The following is a 20,472-nucleotide window of genomic DNA, read 5'->3' as shown; positions in this document are numbered from 1 at the left end:
CGAAATTGTGTAAAATGGACTTATGCAGTTTCTCAAACAAATGATTCACTTAATATTTGTATCGGCCCTAATTGAAATAAAACACTTTTTAACTACACATATAGAAAAATCCACTGAAATTTACGCTGAAAATCATGCACATAAATGGAACGTCATTATTAGCGTACTTCCACACGAGAAGTAGCCTAAATGTATACAATAATTGACGTGAATCGTCGATATTGCATACAAGTTGTAAGCAATATTGTTAGGAAGAGGGCCATTTCAGCGTAGAATAGCGTAAATTTCCGCATGTCAAGTTTTACACGCTGTTTATTTTTCATTATTTTTTCTGTGTATCGAAACTGTTGTTAGTTCAAAAGCTCGGTTTAAAAAATCTATCTACCGGTCAACTAAAACATTTTAATGTATATTATATTACGAGATTTAAAAAATGAAAAGCTTAAACCCTACGATTGAATGAAATGTAGACTACGTAACTAAAGAAAATTCTTCATCTCTAAGAAATTACTGAACAAGCTAACGTTTCTGAATTGATTGTTCTAGAATGAAAAATAAAAAGTTATTGCAAAATTTAGATTTTGTTGGATCTTATAATTTATTAACGTATTGATCTTCGTGCTCAGATGAATAATTTCATTCGCTTTCCAGCAGGATACACCTCTGTTTCTTAAGTAATCACATATTTTTGGCTACTTTGTTACATTAATTAAGTTCTAGATTGTCTATTATCACAAAGTTATTAATGGTACCTATAGATTGGATGCTGTGGTGGCAGATGCTTGCGTGGTTACCGTTACGGCGCCAGTAGTAGTTACTGTTACGGCGCCAGTAGTTGTTACCGGAGTGGTAGTTGGTGTTTGTGCTGTGGTAACAGTGGTGATTGGAGTCGTCACAGTGGTGTTTGGTAGCACGGTGGTGATTGGCAGCTCAGGGGTTGTTATCGGGATTCCGGTAGTGGTTGGCGGCGGTGTTGGTGGGGACGGCAATGGTGGTAGTGGTGGTGGATTGTAAATCGTTACATTTTTCAGCAAAGCAATTATAACGTTTTCAAGATTGGCATTGATTTCACTTTCGAGTTTGGCATCAATGTCTACTCCAACAGAAATAATATCTCCAACGTTATTGTCACTGATTTGAATTGGGCTACCAGAAATTCCACTGATAGCAATCAGCACGACGAAGAATGCAGTTTTCATTTTATTTTGCTTTGTTCACTGTTCTCGTACTTAGATCTCTTTTGCCTTGAGGTGAATTGTAAGAATGAATTATTAATCGGAGAATATCAGTTTATATAGGGTTGCAGAGATTTATGATAAGGATGTATTTTATCGGGTAGAAAGATTACCTTAAGCTGCGAATTCCTCTAACCAAGCTTTTATTTCCTGATTAAAGATTAAAGTATATCAGATTTTAAAACATGGCTCAGCAATATGTCAATCAATGAATGAGTTGAGGAATATACGATAAATAAATTCGTAACATACGACAGACGTAGACGATAAGGTTTTTTTTTTCTATAATCACCATTTACTGTAATCGGTTATCATAGGTTATCGTTTCGTAATCGACAGATTTTCGCCAGTGTTCAAATATAATCTATTAGCTCACGTTAATATTAATAATATGTTGGATATATCAAGATTGGTTTCCACGTACTATTCACGTATCCACGTCATTTTGAGTATACGTTGCGGTTGCTGCAATGGTAGATGATCGTTTTATACTTCTCTCGTAAACTAAGTTTGATTACAGTGTGCTAAAACAAATTTAATTTTTTATTTAACAAATTTCACGAATAGTTGAGATGATGTCTGTTGGTTGGGGGTAGGTTTTGTGTGTGTACATGAATGTCCGAACTTGCGATCTTGTCTAATTGAAGATGGGCTAGATCGACCACAAGCCGTCAAAATTAGAAGCTTGGACAGCAGCAATGTGGATACGTACCTACCTGGATACCTGGTTGGCTACAGCGTCGATACACCTATGCCTGGCGTATTGTAGAGCTCCATATTCGTCGGTCTTGGATGTTCCTCAAGTTTTCCCGAACGTTCGGGGTCCCCAGGTCCGATTCCACCGCGTGCAGCCGGCCCCTATCTGGTTATCTGTTGAATATTGTTTTCGCTACTCTTTCTTTCAACATTCGCACTAAGTGACCAGCCCACTGAAGTCTGCCGTATTTTATACTATTCACAATATTTTCTTCTTTGTATTCTTGATACAGCTTATGATACATGCGTCTGTGCCACACACCATTTTCTAGGTTCCCTCCGAGTATTGTACGCAGCACTTTTCGCTCGAAAACCTCGAAAGCTCTCCGGTCCGTCTCTTTTAATGTCCATGCTTCATGTCCATAAAGGGTCACTGGTAGAATCAGAGTTTTGTATAGAGCAAATTTCGTTTCCGTCTGTATGTTGCGGAACCTAAGCTGGTTACGTAATCCGTAAAAGACCCTATCCGCAGCAGCAATACGTCTCTTCACTTCACGGGAAACGTCATTGTCACATGTCACAAGCGTTCCAAGATAAATAAATATTTCAACAACTTCAAACACATCCCCATCAAGCACTTCCTTTGCACCAACACCACTAGGTCTTCCCCTATTTCTACCTGCCACCATGTACTTTGTCTTGGTAGAGTTAATGGTTAAGCCTATCCTCACCGTTGAGCCTACTGCTCTGCTATCGATTCTAATAAGGTCGATGTCGTCCGCAAAACTCAGGAGCATATGCGACCGTGTGATGATAATGCTGTTCCTCTGCACGCCAGATCTCCTAATAGCGCCTTCGAGTGCAGTGTTGAACAATAAATTCGAAAGTGCATCACCCTGCTTCAATCCGTCTAAAGTCACAAACGAGGTTGACACTTCGTCTGCAATCCGAATACTTGATTTCGAGCCATCCAGCGTTGCATGTATCAGTCTAATCAGTTTTTCCGGAAAGCCATGTTCGGACATTATCTGCCACAGCTCATTTCTATTCACTGAATCGTACGCTGCTTTGAAATCAATGAGCAGATAGTCAGTCTGCAAGTTGTACTCCCGGAATTTATCAAGGATCATCTGCAGGCTAAACCCGAGTAGCACACATGTTGCAATTTGGTTGATGCAACTTATTTGTGACCGAATTCGGTCACATTGAAGTTGCTTCAAACAAATCCATTCAAAATGTGCAGCTTAGGAACATCTGATCCGTCGTTGATCGGCCCTAACGAAAACCTGCCTGGTATTCGCCGACGAAGGACTCCTCAAGCGGTCTCAGTCTGTTAAACAGGATACGCAACAGGCTTTTGTACGCCGAGTTCAGAAGGGTGATCCCTCTGTAATTGGCACACTCTAGTCTGTGCCCTTTCTTATAGATTGGGCATATGAGGCCATCCAACCAGCCTGTAGGCAGTTCTTCGTCCTCTCATATTTTCTAAATAATATGGTGGATTGATTGATGCAGCTGCTCACTTCCGTGTTTGAGAAGCTCGACAGGGATCTCGTCCATCCCAACAGCTTTACTGTTTTTCAGCTCGTTTTGAGCCTTCTTCACTTCGTCCAGCGTTGGTGGTTCCACAGCTTGACCATCGTCGACTATGTCCATCCTGCTCCTTAATACACCTTCATTTTCACCGTTCAACAAATCTTCGAAGTGCTCGTTCCACCTGGCTGTCCCATAGTTTTGTCTGTCAGCAAATTCTCCTCGCGGTCATTGCATATGGCGGGCACTGGTGCAGTCTTATGCCGCACGCCATTGACAGTTGCGTAAAACCTCCACATATCGTTTGTATTCATGTTCTTCTGCGTTTCAGCTATCACACTAATTTGGTGTTGCCTTTTTTCAGCGGTGAATTCATTTCTCTTCTGCCCTTGCTACACTGTACCGCTCTCTGTTGGAACGGGTACGAGCCACTAGCATTCGACTTCTAGCAACATTTTTCTCGTCCGTCACTCGCTGGCACTCCTCATCAAACCAACCATTTCGTTCACGCTAACTTTCACCTACTCAGTGACTGAGTAAAATTGTATTGCTCTCTCTTTCTAACCCACGGAAATTTTACTCAATTTCCGTCAAAAGCAGGACAACTCAAAACTATGAGTAAGCCTGCTTTTGACGAAAATTGAGTAAAATTTCCGTGGGAAGAAAAGAGATGCCAATACAATTTTACTCAGTCACTGAGTAGGTGAAAGTTAGAGTGTTAGCGTCGCTGTGCAGTGCCCAACACTTCCTGCGCTGTTGTAGTCACAGCTTCGTGGATATGTTCCCACAATCTGTTGACGTCGCCAGATCCGGTGTCATCTCCTATCCGCTCGTCCAGCTTCTGGTGGTACTGTTCAGCAATTCCTTCAACTGACAAGCGTTGTATATTGAAACGCATCGTTCTGTTGCTTCGTGAATTCGTGACGCTAGAGAGTCGCGCCTGAATTTTTGCAACTACAAGGTAGTGATCCGAGTCGATGTTCGGACCTCTGAAGGACCTTACATCTATAACATCCGAGAAAGGTCGTCCGTCGACCAACACGTGGTCTATCTGTAAGCAAGTGTCTCCACTTGAATGTTGTCAGGTTTGTTTGCGGATATTCTTACGTGCGAATTAGGTACTGTTTATTGCCATCCCTCTAGCAGCAGCAAAGGTTACAAGTCGCAGACCATTATCGTTGGTAGCGGAATGTGGATACGTATGTGCCGTCAATCTAACTGCCAAAAAAGAGGCTCATATTATGCGTTGAATGCATACAGCCAAGGGCAATACGCAAACAACGATATTGAATTCGTTTCAATTTTATTTGGTGGCAATCAGCTGTTAAGGGGAAGCAGAAAGAGCCATACTCTAAAACAGAGAGAATATTATTTCTATATATAGTTTGATGAGATCTTCCGGGTGAGTACCCCACCATGTTCCAGAAATAGAACGTAGAAAATTGATCCTTGGTCGACATTTTACAATCAAATAGTCAAAATGGGTTTTCCAGGTACATTTGGAATCAAACCAGACCCCAAGGTATTTATAAGTCAAAGACTGGTTAATCCCGAGCAACACACATGTTGTAAATCAGTTGATGATACTCATATATGACCAAATTTGGTCATATATGAGTTATTGAAACTAAATCAACGTGAATTGTGCTGCTAGGGATGTCATCTTTCAACAGCTTTAGTTTCAGTTGAGCTGGGTACCGCTTCTTAGTAAACACAACCAATTGAGTTTTTTGCGGTGAGAACTCGATCCCTAAATGTCTGGCCCAAACAGTCAGATTATTTAGGGAAGTTTGCAATGGTCTTTGCAGGACTTCTGCACAAGGTCTTCTTAGAGAGATCACGGCATCATCTGCAAGTTGTCTGAGCGTGCATTGTCCTTCCAAACAATTGTCAATATCTTTAACATAGAAATTATAAAGGCTATGTAGCTATTTCTGGAAGTTGTCAGAGTGCCGAGATTTAAGTTCATATGTTTAACTGAAAACAAATTGTACAAGAAATTATTTAAAATAACGGGTAATCCACTACTGTGCAGATTATCTGACAGTACTTCTATGGAAACTGAATCAAAAGCGCCCTTAATGTCCAAGAAAACTGAAGCCAGTTGCTCCTTATGCGCAAAGGCCAGTGGTATATCTGAAGAGAGAAACGCTAGACAATCATTTGTTCCTTTTTATTTGAGAGTAATTGTGAGTTATGCATTTTGTTCAACCCAATGGTCGATTCTAAAAAGGATCATTTTCTCCAATAACTTTCTCATGCATGATAGCATGGCAATCGGTCGGTAAGAATTGTGATCAGACGCTGGTTTCCCAAGCTTTTGAATAGCTATTACTTTGACCTGCCGCCATTCTGGTGGCACAATGTTGTACTCCATGAAACAGTTGTACAGGTCAAGTAATCGTCTTTTTGCGATATCTGGGAGGTTTTTAAGAAAATTGAATTTGATGTTATCGCATCCCGGAGCAGAGTTATTCGACGAAAGAAGAGACATAGAAAGTTCCAGCATTGAGAATGGTCCACCCTATGAACAATGGATCGGTGATTGAATCTCGAAATAGCGGTACTGCTGGTACGGAATCTGGACTGACCTTTTTTGCGAAATTGAATATCCATCGATTGGAGTATTCTTCACTCTCGTTGGTGGAAATGCGGTTCCGCATGTTGTGGGCCGTTTTCCAAAGTGTTGTCATTGAGGTTTCTCGCAATAGTCCCTCGGCAAAACGTCGCCAGTACCTACGTTTCTTAGCCTTTAGTAGATTTTTGAGCTTTCTTTCAAACCTCAAGTACTCTTCGAAACAGATGTACTTGGAACGCGTCGTTTCTGAGCTTCGAGTGCGCTTTTATGAATTAAATTAGTAAGGAATCGATATTCATCCAAAGGTGGAAGAGTATCAGTAGATTCACATTTTTGCCGATGCACATTTTTGCTAACCGATATTCCTCGTGAGGTCGAAAAGAACAGTAACTGGCTCTGATCGTTGATAGCCACTTTTTATTGTAGTGACTATAGGCATGTGGTCACTACCATGGGGATCTTGGATTACCTTCCACGTGCAATGTAATGATAGTGAATTTGAGCATAAAGACAGATCAATACGGCTGCGTTGACCATTTGGTCCTATTTGAGTTACTTCACCTGTGTTCAAAATATTCAAGTTGAAATCGTCGCACAAACCATAGAAAATAGGCGCTCTGGTATCGTCTCTGGTTTCGCCCCATGCAGTACCATGTGCATTTATATCACCCAGTATTAAAACTGGGGATGATAGAAGCGAGACTGCGCTCCAAAGATGTCGACGACTGAGCGAGGCATTTGGAGGAATATAAACTGAAGCTATGCAAAGGTCTTTATTCTTTACATTTATTTGGCAAGCGACAATTGGGATGGAAATTCCGTAGAAGGGGTAACATTTTTTGATCCCCAGAAGAACGCCACCATAGTTATCATTCCGATCTTGGCGAATAATGTTAAAATCGTGGAAGTTGATTTCATCTTCAGAAGAAAGCCAAGTTTCACAAAGTGCAAATATATCGCAATCGTAATTGCGAATCAAAAACTTGAACCCGTCTAATTTATTTTTTAGACTATGACAGTTCAGTCCCGACAGACAGTGCAGCACAGGGGGCTTGACGACCCCTCCCCAGCCGTCTGCGAGTCAGGGAGAACTGCCTAGGGCGTGGTGGGATTTAGCAGTGGGCTCTGCTCTGCTCTGCTATCGTTGATTGGTCCCTACATACCGCTATCGACACCTCGAGGCATGGCAGTGGAGCGTTAGAGTGAGTTAGGGAGTGTCCCTACTTCGGTAGGGTAGCGCGTGAGCTGCTTCGGCAGGGAGTGAGTGATCTGGTTGTGCTGAGGCAGGAGTGTCATAGCGTGTCGCCGCTATTGTCACCTCGAAGCGCAGCAGAAGTCTGAGTATGGACTGCACATGCTGAGGTAGGATTCGAGGTACCTATCGACACCTCGAGGCATGGCAGTGGAGTGTTAGAGTGAGCACCCGAAAAAGGGTCACATGGAGCGAATGGTCTTTGGAGAAGCTGCTTCGGCGGCAGGGTAGCAGTGGGTTGTACCCACACACCTACAGTTGTGCACATGTGGTGCATGGGGAGTGTCCCTGCTTCGGCAGGGTAGCGTGTGGTCTGCTTCGGCAGTGGTGTGATTGATCTGCTCGTGCTGAGGCAGGAGTGTCGTAGCGTAATATATGTAGGCCCAGGCAGTTACCGCTATTGACATCTCGAGGCATGGCAGCGGAGCGGGAGAGCATCCAAGTAAGACTCAAATGGAGTGAATGGTGTGCGAGCACCCAAGTCAGTCTCGCATGGGACGAGTGCCTGTGTGAGCGATAATGAGCGAGTACGCTTAGTACTGCCATCCCCACAGAAGTACTTAGTACTGCGAGGTAGTTCCTGGGGGAAACGATGGTGGAGCCCAAGGGAGTTTAGTCGGTATTACCGGTATGGTCGAGTCCGACACTCCAGTACACTTCCGTGTGGTAGTTTGGCAACTACAATGCACGTGTACTGGGTAGTGTGTAAATGCATTCTCCCTTGTAAAAAAAAAAAAAAGACAGTGCAGCATAGTGATTGTATCTTGGGTATTGGCCGTATTATCCATCGAAAGATACAATTTCTGCAAGAAGGGGTCATGAAACAGTCAATTGCTTCAGATAGCTTTCAACTGTTGGAATAAAGAGGTCAATGATTGGCCTCAATGAATTCGGAATATTGAATAAGTTCAAAATACGATCCACAAGGTCCTTAAAGGATATCAATCCTCGCTTGGACGAGATTCTTTTCTTGGAAGTGCGAGTAGCAGTTTTATGCTCAGAGATATTCCTTGACTGATGTTTCTTTGTAACATCAGTTTTAGGCAATGGCGGGAATATCTTACCGCAACATGGGTCAAAAGGAGCAGTATAGACAGGTTGCTTCGGAATTTTAAATAATCCCCCATTACCATCAGATTTCGGCAAGCTGCTAGGGATGATTTTTGTTTTCTTATGGCGCAATCCCGGGGAAGACAGTTTCTTCCTCTTTTCGGGCACGTGTACCTCCGCAGAATCATCCATATCGACTACGTCAGAGTCCGATTCGTCTATGGAAATGACACCATAAAAATCACTAGCTTGAACGGCAGCTGAAATAGCAGCCGTTGCGTTGGCAGTTGCGGATGTATCTTGCGAGATCATTCGGCTTCTGGCAACGTTCTTCTAGTCTGTCAATCTCTCAAAAACATCGACACAACCCGTCCAACATAGTCTATCTGGTTGCAAGTTTCGCCATTTGGGTGTCTACGGGAGCTTTCGGATATTATTTCGCGCAATGCTACTGAGTTAGCGTTAGCGTCTCCGATAACAATTTTTGCGCCTGTCCCTAACGTCTGTTTTTTAAGGGCTTTCAAAAATTAAAACTGCTGTAAAAACCACATTTCTTGACCGATTCCTTCGCAACATGCTGCATTCGATCCGGCTGGATCTAATTTTTTGAATCATATTGGATTTAGTTCAATCATCCGTACGGTTCCAGAATTATTCTAGATTTTGTTGGGGTCTGTTGTCCACGGAAAAAGAGGTCATTTACAAATTTAATTCAAAACAGGTCGTGTGACACCTCAACCTTCATGATTCCGCAAAATAATGAGATAAAAGACCGTTTCTTCAACTACATCATCATTAACGTGCACTGCTCACACGGAGGGCGACCCGACGAAGAGAAAGAAGCGTTTTATGCACAGCTAGAACAGACATATGATCGATGCCAATGCCCACTGCGGGACGTCAAAATCGGTGACATGAACGCTTAGGTAGGAAGATAGGAAATGTACAGACCGGTGATCGGGCCGGATAGTCTGCATACCGTATCAATTGACAACGACCAACGATGCAGAATCTTTGCAGCATTCCGCGAAATGGTAGTTTGAAGTATGTACTTTCTTCCTCCACATGATTGTCCTTTGTGATCCACCCCAATGATGTCGATGTCATCCGCAAAACCAAGAAGCATGTAAGACTTGTTGAAGATGGATCCGTGAACCGTGACCCGTGAAATCGTGATAATTGGACCAAACGTAAGGGCCATGAGCCAAAGCGTGACATGTATGAGGACATAAACTGGAACCTTTTTATATAGAGCAGAGTGGGGCAAGAGTACGCACTTAGTTTTTAATCGATCATGTGGCCCTTATGAAGCAAGCTTCTGCATTTCAAATCAATGTCGTCGATTCGTATACTCTTCCTCTATGTTACCCAGTGGAAAAAATATTGAAATTATTGTGATTCGTTTTAGTAGAACCCTTATTGCAAGACACGTAAAAAACGCACTCTTACCCCACCGGTGGGGTAAGAGTGCGCATCGGGTGGGGTAAGAGTACGCATTTATTCAATCATGTGCTTTAAGTATATATTAGCACAAATAAGAGTTAATAACATTTAATTGATGTTTAATGAACATATATTAGGGAATGTTTAAAGATTACGTAACTCTTAAAGGGGGAGGGGGTCCCAGAAATGTGAACTTTCATACTAAATACCATTGTTTACTTGTTATAGTTTAAAAACTACAGAGGAAAAATATATTAGGTTTCGCGTGGCGTAAACAAAGAAATTTTCCTTAAAGGAAGTCCACCAATCACGTAACGTAAAATTTGGCAATTTCATCACCCCTCCCCCCTATCTCACACTTTTTGTATGAATCCTCTAATAATTATATGGGTCGTCATACATCTCACAACCTCTCCCAGCTAAGCATTGCGTTATTTATGAATGTTTCTTTCGATTAAATAAAACAATCATTTAGATGAAATTGTGTTTTCGTACTATGTTAAGATGTACAACAAGTCCTAATACAATGTCTTAAATTCGCTGCAGTACTTTGTTCTCTAAGTCCTTTCTAACACCAAATTACTTCAACTTATCCTCAAAACTTGTAATAATTTTCGATTTCTGTCCCTTATGTCTTAGTTGTGGAACTTTACACTTCGTAAGTAGTCTTATTTCGGCTAAAGAATTTGAAGATTCACATGCGTACTCTTGCCCCACCCGTATCTGCGTACTTTTACCCCACAGTCCCAAAATTTATTCAAGTAATGGTTTTGACTTCTTGGAAAACCAACCGGATTGGTGATCGGCACCATAAAGTGCTCTATATAATAGGTTATCGAAATGGTATAATGTTCACCTGATTGAACGTATATATGGTAATGAAATACTAGTTGCGAAAACATAATTATTTTTAGCAAAGTGACCAAAAAATTATCTAACTCCATATCTCCCTTGTTGTTTATTCAAATCGTTCACAATTACACATGATAATAGTTGGCCAGAATACCTGTCAAACTGATGCAGTGCTGCTAGTTTATCTATTTTTATTACTTCAAAAAATCGAAAACGTACTCTTACCCCACGCGCACTCTTGCCCCACTCTACTCTACGTGTATGAGGTAATACAGAAATGGTGGCAGCACTATGAAGAGTACCTGAATGGCGATGTAGCAAACATCGATGACGGTATAGTAACGAAACTGGAAGCACGTGCGCAGGACATATATACGTTTTTCATCTCCGAATCTCCAAGGAATTGACAAGGAGATTGACCGGCTTAAAAACAACAGGAAAACTATTTAAACACGATGGTGAGACACTGGATAGAGCGCTGAAGTGGGTAGTTAGTATGATTAGGTAGGAAGAGGTTATTCCGCAATAGTGGATGGAAGGTGTCGAGTGTTCCACCTACCAACAGGGTGATAAGGTAGATTGTAGCACGAACTACCACGAACCAGGTGTTCACCGTACGCCAAATATTGCAGAAATGCCGCGAATGCAATGTGCCCACAATGTGCGGAATAAATGCCGCTTATGATACAATCGACCGAGACCAGCTATGGCAGCTAATACACGAACGCGGATTTCTGGATAAAATGATACCGTTGCTGGTTGGTCGAGGCAACAATGGATTATTAAAACTTTTCAGAATTGTAGATGCCAAGGTTTTATACAATAATTGTAAGATTTGTTGTTTGTTTGTGAAAATTTTGCTAGTATGCTATAAAACTGACTCAACTCCAGAATACTTGTGCTATAACATCACCAAACGAAAGTCGTCATTGTACACAATCAACGAACAGCAGCAGGCTGAAATCAAAGCAGGATATCTGGCTCAAAGGTCGGCGATTAGGTACTTCAATTCAACTTAACAAACCACGTCCATTATGTTTGCGAAAAGGCGTCGCTTGCGATAAGATCGTTATCACGAATGATATTTGGCAGATCAACGGTAGAGAGCCATATACGCAGACTGATTGACGGGAAGTCTTGTCTACAATCAGGCGCTCAAGCACAGATGGTGAGTACAATTTCCATTGAACACAAGTACATCATATCGTATGAGGTAGTATATAGCGGCTGCCGTAATCAAAGTGGCGTATACGCCATTCGCTGATTTTAGTTTTTACGAGTAATTTCCATCAAGCTTTCCGCTGAATCAGTAGGAAAGTGGCATGTTGTATTTTGACACGTACTTCAGTTTGCTAAAGTTTTATTGCCGTTTGACATACTCCTGTAAAAGTAGACAAGATTCGGAGGCACCGTGTAAAGCGAATAAATTCGTTAATTAATGCCAGCGTACTTGGGGTATCACATGATTTTCTGAAAATGGTTATTTAAAGATTTTTTTCATAGTTTCGGATTTACATAGTCATCAGACTGCCTGGCATATATCGACAAGGTAGAATCAGTAGAACATGTTATACTTGCATACCCGCGATTCACAATTTGATCGGAATTCCATGCTATTTGTTAGCGATAGAGTAAGCTGGTATAGCTTGCCCTCCATATTAAGGCAATACACTAAAATATTCTATAACTTTTCACCGCAATTTACGCAATGGTTGTGTTATTAGATAGCCCAAAAAGTGCAATACATTACATGTGAGTTTTCATATGAAAATTTTATAAAGAAAACGCTAATAACGTAATAACGCTTTTATGAAAAGTGCTGGGACAAAACGGCCCATGCTAATGTTACGCACGGTTACGGAGAAGTTTTGGCAAAATAATATTTTTTCGTATTTTTTGCCATAATACGTATTTTTGGACGAGGATTCAGAATATATAAAAATCTCAAATGTCACATATGCAGTTTCTCAAACAAACGGGACTTTTCTGAATTTTACCAAGCATTTTTTCAGTGTATAATTGTGCATTTTATTCGATCCATTGTTTATGTTTTCTATGAAAGCGGGAGAGAATAAAATTTAATCATCGCGTGACCTCTCTCAATGAAAATGAAAAGCTCACTGCTGGTTCGATAGGTGTCCAGTTAACGATCATATCTCTTCGTAAGGACGTTGTCAGAATCCCACGCCTTCGCTTGCAAGGTTGTTTGGAGACCATGATCATACAATCCCCTACACGGTTGTGATCTTGCCATCTTGAATTCCGGTAGCTTCTAGAATATTTGTATGGATTGTGGGATCGATCATTTTGCAAAGTTCCGAACTTCATACAACATGGGTATTGGCGGAATGGGCTCAATGAATAGAAGCGTTGGAGATGAAGTAGACGTTGATGAGTTCTACTCATGGAGCCAATTCGACCAAAACACACCGGATGTTGACAATCATGAATTTCAAAATGGCTTCTACTTATCGAGCCATGTGGCTTCCTTTAGCTGCTAGGGGTATCGCTTGGGGCTCTTTGGCACTTCTGGAGTTTCACCGACCTGCTGGGGCGGTAATCTTCTGGCTACCAGCTACTTTTTGGTGCAGAACCGACCGGCGGGGAGGATTTGCGGCTTCCATAGCTTCACTACGGGACAGGCGGACTCGAAAATCCTCAAAAGGTGCCAATAGGAGGCATCGAATCTGATGAGTTTCCCGAAGAGACTGGTGTTCCCCAAGGGTCGGTACCAACAGTGACGTAATTTCTGATTACCATGGACGGGGTCTTCGGAGTCTTACCTGCGAATGTACATTTACTCGTCCATTCCAACGACATACTCTTGGTCGACAATACCCCTGGATGGACTAGAATTAGAGCTCAGGCAGCGATGAGCGCCATTCATCCTTGGGCTTTATCTATCGGTTCCAGCATGAACGCCAGAAAATGTGTCCTTGTTACATCTGCTACAACTGTCATCTGCTAGCGGGACCTGCTAGAAAGCTAAACACTAAAGCCGTACCCAACCGAAAAATTGTTCGGGTTCTCGGTGTCGACATAGAACGAAAATTGACATTTTTATCACACTTCCGGGTGGTGAAGGTGGCATGCAAAACCCGTATGAACATCATGAGGACCCTCGCGACAAAGCACCGTAGGAACAGTACGAACATCAGACTGAAAATCGGCCAAGCCATTATTGACAGCCGATTACTTTCCCGCCGAAGCAGCATGCGTCGATGCCGGTGTCATGTCCTTTGAACATCTAGTCTTCATGGTTATCTACCCGAAAGCTGACCGGATCCTAAGAAGCGTGGCTGGCACGTAGCAAAGGGCTGGCTGATGCCTCCCATTATCAATAGTACCATCGCTTCCCGGTTCAAAAGAGGAGAATGCACGGACGAACATAGAAGACCTGTCTTACTAATTGTAAAATGTTTCCGAAATAGCAAGATTCGGTACTCTGACGGATATGTCTCTAGCCGAGATCCCCAGGCAGCACACTTGTCATATACGAGTTTCTGTGATCTATTTACGACTAAATCCAGTCGCATATGAGTTGCTGCAACCAAACAGAACTAAATTGTGCTACTCGGAATTAAATACTCTCCATTTAATTCCACCAATTATTTTCGATAACTTTGCAGATACGTATTTCGACCACAACTGTGTGGTCGTCTTCAGTGTCTCGTACTTGACTCGACTCGTACGAAACACTGAAGACGATCACACAGTTGTGGTCGAAATACGTATCTGCAAAGATATCGAAAATAATTGGTGGAATTAAATGGAGAGTACTTAATTCGTCTAAGACGGTTGAATACATTCTACTAAAAGAGCTTAATATATTTTTCTAATCACCAGTGTTTAATTTTTTCAACCGAAGCTCCTGCTGTCTTTGTTGCAGCTACCCACCCGGCTACCAGGCCTATCACTATCTTTAACGACTCCGCTAGTGTTGTTTCGGCTCTTCAAAGTGAGCATCCCAAACACCCTTAGATCCAAAGAATTCTCGCGGGTATGATCCCTGGTAACACCTTTGCCTGGATTCCCGGCCATTGCGGCATTAGGAAAATCACCGAAGCCCTGGCCAGTGTCGGATTGAAGGGGTCGCCTTACACCCACTCCATCCTGCTGGCTGATGTTATACAAAATGGGCTAAGAGTGTCGTCGGCCAGGACTTGGCTCGGATTTGGAGCAGTAACAGAGTACTTTTCTTGAGGAAAATTGACCTCTGAAGCGATCCTGTACCCCAGAAAAAAAATCATATCAAGGCTTCAGACCGGTCACACAGAGGTCTCCCACAACTTCTGAGGAGGCCCTTTCCGGTCTCGCTATGACCTCTGCGAAATAGAAAACAGTGTGGAGCACTTTGTCTGCAGATGCCCCAAGTACAACTACCCCCGAAATCTTTACGGGATTCCAGGTAGTATTCGGGACGCACTAGCGGACAACGGAATTTCGATGGCAGAAATTTTCTGCTACCTTAAGGATGCTGGTTTAAACTTCGAAAAATATACTTTGGGTACCCAGAACACTCTGCTTCGGGGAAAAGTCCTTTTGCCAAAAGCGAACGGGCCTCCCATGGATAAAAATACCATAAACGTAACATAAGGTTCAATAATCAAAACCCCGTTATCACTGCTACTAGCTATTCAAGTTGCCTTCACCCCGTAGTGTTGAAAACTACATCTGAGTACCAAGTTCATGATGATCATCACTAAGTGACGATGCTAGCTTCTCTATCTATTGTGTTACACATGCTACGCTTTGGTTTGAAATTTTCACCACGAGCTCATGAAATGGATAAAGCGTATGGGAAAACAAGAAGTTACGCACATTTATGAGAAATGGGGGTGCTTTAAAGGAGAGTATCTAGTGATAAGGGATAAAGTATAAGGTAAAAATATTATCTCGTGCTTAGTGCACTGATTGGTGAATGGTAGTTCTATAGTGACGCAATTCCGATTTTCCTACCTTCCTGAAAGTTTCGGCGGTACAATATTGAACTGTACCGCACGTCATGTTTGCAGATTCGCCCACCCAACGTTGAATAAAAATACGTGGAAAGGGTTAACCAAAATAAAAATCACAATCGTAAATAGGCGCGTATAGAGTCCTACGCATATACATATAATTGAAAAGAAGCAACGTGAATTTCAGTTCAGTGAACTGATAAATTGAAAAGAAGAAAATTGTCTCCGTTCTCTAAGTCTGTTTCACGACTAAAACAAACATCTCAATCAGATGGAACCCTTTATAAATATCAAGAGTAAAGGGATGCAAACGAGAGAAAGGTGATAATGGAAAAGGACGTTGATTTCAAAATTTTTGTGGCCTTTTTTTGTCGAGCTATTTTACAATGATTTTGTTTGTTGTTTTGTGTCATGAAATAGAAGTGTAATCCAAATTGAAGATTTGGATAAACATAAAAAGCGTGTGCTATTAGAGTGATTCAAATTTTGACTTTTTTGCCCCCCGATGCTTAATTTTAATAATCCTCCTAAATTTTTAGCAAATTGGGATGTAATTTGACTGTGCACACGTCATTTAAAGTTTGTATGGAAATTACTGTGAAAACTGACCCTAATGTGAAAGACCGCTCCGTGAGGTGGCACATGAACTCTTTAAATATAATCAACACATTGAGTACACAGAATACTTCTCAAGCTGAAAGGCAGTTGTTGTTGCGAAGCGATTTCTCGTTTTGAAGCAAAGTTATGAAGAAAACAAAAATGCATCAAATCGTACAACAAAGACGGCCTATTTCCTTGTAAAATTTCCTGTGTTGTCGATGTACTCATATGTTTTTAGACCTTGAAGGGAAGCGTTGGGGAACGGTTTTCCATGAAAGTTACTGTTTTCAAAGTAATTTTCATACAAACTTCAAACAGCACGTGCTCACTCAAATTACATCCAAATTAGCTAAAAATTTAGGAGGATTATTAAAAAGGCAAATGCAATCGTTTAAGCATCGGGGGGCAAAAAAGTCAAAATTTGAATCACTCTAGTGTGCTATAGAATAGGAAGCTTCATTATAGTCCCGCATAGATAGGGATCAATATGCAAAGCGTGCTTTAAGGGTGTTGAAAATGTTTCAGCTGTATGCATATTGCGAGGAAAAACTCTTGTTCTTTTTTCATTTTTGTTTATTTCATTTATATTTATTTGAAAATTTAAGGAAAAATTGGATTTGAAAATTTAAAATTTAGACATGAATATTGATGATATCTCCAAGTCAATCATATTGGATATGTTACAATAGCTCGATAGCCGCCATATGATATTTTGATTTCCTCCATACGCCTTGTGGGAAAGGCGTAGGATTGCCAATCCGGAGATAACGAGTTCGATCCTCGGCCCGGTCCAGGATGTTTTCAGGTGGAACCATTATTGACTCCTTGGGCATAATGTATATTTCATGCAATACCCGAGCAAAAAAAATATCTTCATTTTTTTGCTCGGGGTTTTGACTATATTTTAGAATTTTGCGTTTTGAGAAACTTTGCTAAGGATACTGTATGTTTTCACCCTTCAATTGAATAGTTGTTTTTCATTATTGCTGTTCAAAACTAATATAAAAATCAATTTTAAAATTTTGAAACTAAATATACATCCGGGCCCCTTGATGGAGCGCAACCGCCCGTGCTGCGTCCTTCTCCTCCAGAATCTTCCAGCACTTTTCATCGTCGAATAGTTTTGGGCGCAGTTTAACCATCACCATTTAGTGGTCACAGTCGATGTTAGCATCGCGTCTGATCATCACCTCCTCATCGGCGAAATACGCCTGCGCATTGCGCGGATTCGTCGGGAGGAGGAAAAAATTGGACAACGATTCAACACACGCCGACTGGAAGATGCCACGGTGAAACGGTCCTTCGTTGACGAACTGGAGACGCGTGCTGCAGATATTCCGGAAGGTGGCAGCGTGGAAGACCAATGAACCGCCATCAAGAATGCCTTTATCACCACCAGCGAGAACAATCTGGGCGAACTTCGCACCCAGAGAAAACAATGGATCACCGATGAGACCTGGAGAAAGATAGAGGATAAAAAGAAGCTAAAGCCGCGATAGAGCGATCGAAAACCAGAGGAGCCAAAGTCTTAGCCCGTCAACGATACTCGGCTCTTGAGAAGGAAGTAAAACGCTCATGTCGACGGGACAAGCGAGCGTGGGCAGACTCTCTGGCCGACGAAGGAGAGAGAGCCGCCGCAACCGGGGACATTCGCCTCCTCTACGATATCTCACGACGCTTAAGCGGGGCGAAGATGAATGCAACGATGCCTGTGAAAGACGCGAATGATCAGTTATTGTCCGACCCAACTGACCAGCTGAAACGCTGGTTCGAGCACTTCGAACAACTTTTTCAAGTGCCAGCCAGGCCATCACCACCTCGGCATGATCTGCCTAGGATCCGACGTATAACACGCGTCAATACCGCTCCATCACTGCTAGAGATTCAAACAGCCATCCAAAGCATGAAATCGAATAAAGCCCCAGGGGTCGACCGCATATCAGCCGAGATGCTCAAAGCTGACCCCATGACATCCGCTCAACTACTGCATCGTTTATTTCGTAATATCTGGGACACCACAACTTTCCCGGTCGACTGGATGCAAGGTATCTTAGTGAAGGTGCCCAAAAAGGGTGACCTGACTGTATGCGATAACTGGCGAGGCATTATGTTGCTGTGTACCGTTCTCAAAGTTCTGTGCAAAATTATCCTAGCCCGGATTCAGGAGAAGATCGATGCGACTCTCCGGCGGCAGCAAGCCGGATTCCGTGCCGGAAGATTCATTGACTACGAAAAAGCTTTCGACCGTCTCAATCACGAGAATATGGGGGCGCCCTGAGACGCAAGGGAGTTCCTGAGAAAATCATCGGCCTCATCTAGGCACAGTACGAGGCCTTCTCGTGTAGAGTGCTGCACAATGGGGTCTTGTCCGACCCTATCCGGGTCGTAGCTGGTGTGAGGCAAGGATGTATTATATCACCATTACTGTACCTCATCGTAATCGACGAGATTCTGGTAGATGCGATTGACCGTGAGCCAAACCGCGGGCTGTTATGGCAGCCTATAACCATGGTGCACCTTAATGACTTCGAATTGGCGGATGACGTTGCACTACTCGCGCAACGGCGCTCTGATATGCAGAGTAAGCTCATCGACCTTGCCGATCGCTCCTCCTCGGCAGGTTTAGTCATCAACGTCAACAAAACCAAATCGTTGGATGTAAACACGGTGACTCCTTCCAGTTTCACAGTAGCCGGGCAACCAGTGGAGAATGTTGAAAGCTTCCAATATCTTGGTAGCCAAATGGCGTCAGACGGCGGTACCAAGATCGACATAGGCGCACGGATAAAGAAAGGAAGGGCTGCCTTTGCGTGTTTAAGAAATATCTGGAAAAACAGACAGATAAGTGAACGCACCAAAATACGAATTTTCAACTCTGACGTGAAATCTGTGCTGTTATACGCTAGCGAAACATGGTGTGTATCAGTGGAGAACACTCAACGGCTGCAGGTGTTCATTAATAGATGCCTGCGGTATATAATTCGGGCCTGGTGGCCACACAACTGGATTTCAAACAACGAGCTCCATCGTCGTTGTCACCAGAGGCCGATAGCCACAGAAATTTGGAATCAGGGCTGGGTCGACCACACATTACGTAGGGGCGGAAACGAAATCTGTAAACAAGCATTGAACTGAAATCCAGCGGGACATCGCAGCAAAGGCAGACCCAGAGGCTCATGGCGGCGAAGCCTCAATAAAGAAATAAAAGAAGTCGACCGAAATCTAACCTGGCAACAGGTTAAAGCGATAGCCGGGAAACGCTCAGGATGGAGATCTTTCAAGTCGGCCCTTTGCACCACCGGAGGTGTACAGGATCCATAAGTGAGTAAGTAAGTCGATGTTAGCACCACGATATGTTCTGACATCGATAACGTCGGAGAAGTGTAGGCCATCTATCAGAACGTGGTCCATTTGTGATTCTGTCTGCAGTGGTGATCGCCAGGTGTACCGATACGGAAGGCTGTGATGGAAGTAGGTGCTGCGAATGACCATATACTTGGAGGCGGCGAAATCAATTAGACGTAGGCCGTTTTCGTTCGTCAGCCGGTGGGCGCTGAGCTTTCCAATGCTGGTCGGTCTAAACTCTTCTTCTTGGCAAACCTGAGCGTTCAAATCTCCTATGATGATTTTGACGTCGATGATGATTTTGACGTCTATCAACATCGCAAAGGTTAAAATTCATGGCCAACAAGCTTACGGAATATTACACGTTGCCGTGAGGACGCTGTTACGATAATGAACTGATTCGGGGGCTATACTCCATGATAAATTTCTTTCTGCGGGGTCGCTGGTTCTAATGATGCCTTTTAACTGTGCGTTTTATCAAACCCCCACGGTGGGGGTCTCATATCCGAGATAGTTTTGTATTCTTACAAAAGTTAGTTAGTTATGGGTCCTGTACACCTCCTGTGGTGCAAAGGGCAGACTGAAAAGATCTCCATCCTGAGCGATGTCCAGCTATCGCTTTAACCTGTTTCCAGGATAGATTTAAGTTGACTTCTTTTATTTCTCTATTGAGGCTTTGCTTGTTTTTTTCTTAAAGCTAGCTTGCAGGGCGTGACACTAACCTCCTAAATTTTCGGAAGACCATTCCGCCTAAATTTCCGGTGGACCATGGTGCACAATTTTGCTTTGCTTCGCTAGCACTCGGCGATGATCAGCCGCCCCTAACATGGAGAACTGACGCTCTATCGGATTTGCACCACCGGAGAGTAGCAAGCCTTCCCCCTGTTTTATTCCTTCAGGTATGCTAAGTATCAAAAGTACGCATTACCC

The sequence above is a fragment of the Armigeres subalbatus genome, chromosome 2 (genome assembly GCF_024139115.2).
Source record: "Armigeres subalbatus isolate Guangzhou_Male chromosome 2, GZ_Asu_2, whole genome shotgun sequence".
Classification (NCBI taxonomy): domain Eukaryota; kingdom Metazoa; phylum Arthropoda; class Insecta; order Diptera; family Culicidae; genus Armigeres; species Armigeres subalbatus.
This window is presented reverse-complemented; position numbering follows the sequence as displayed.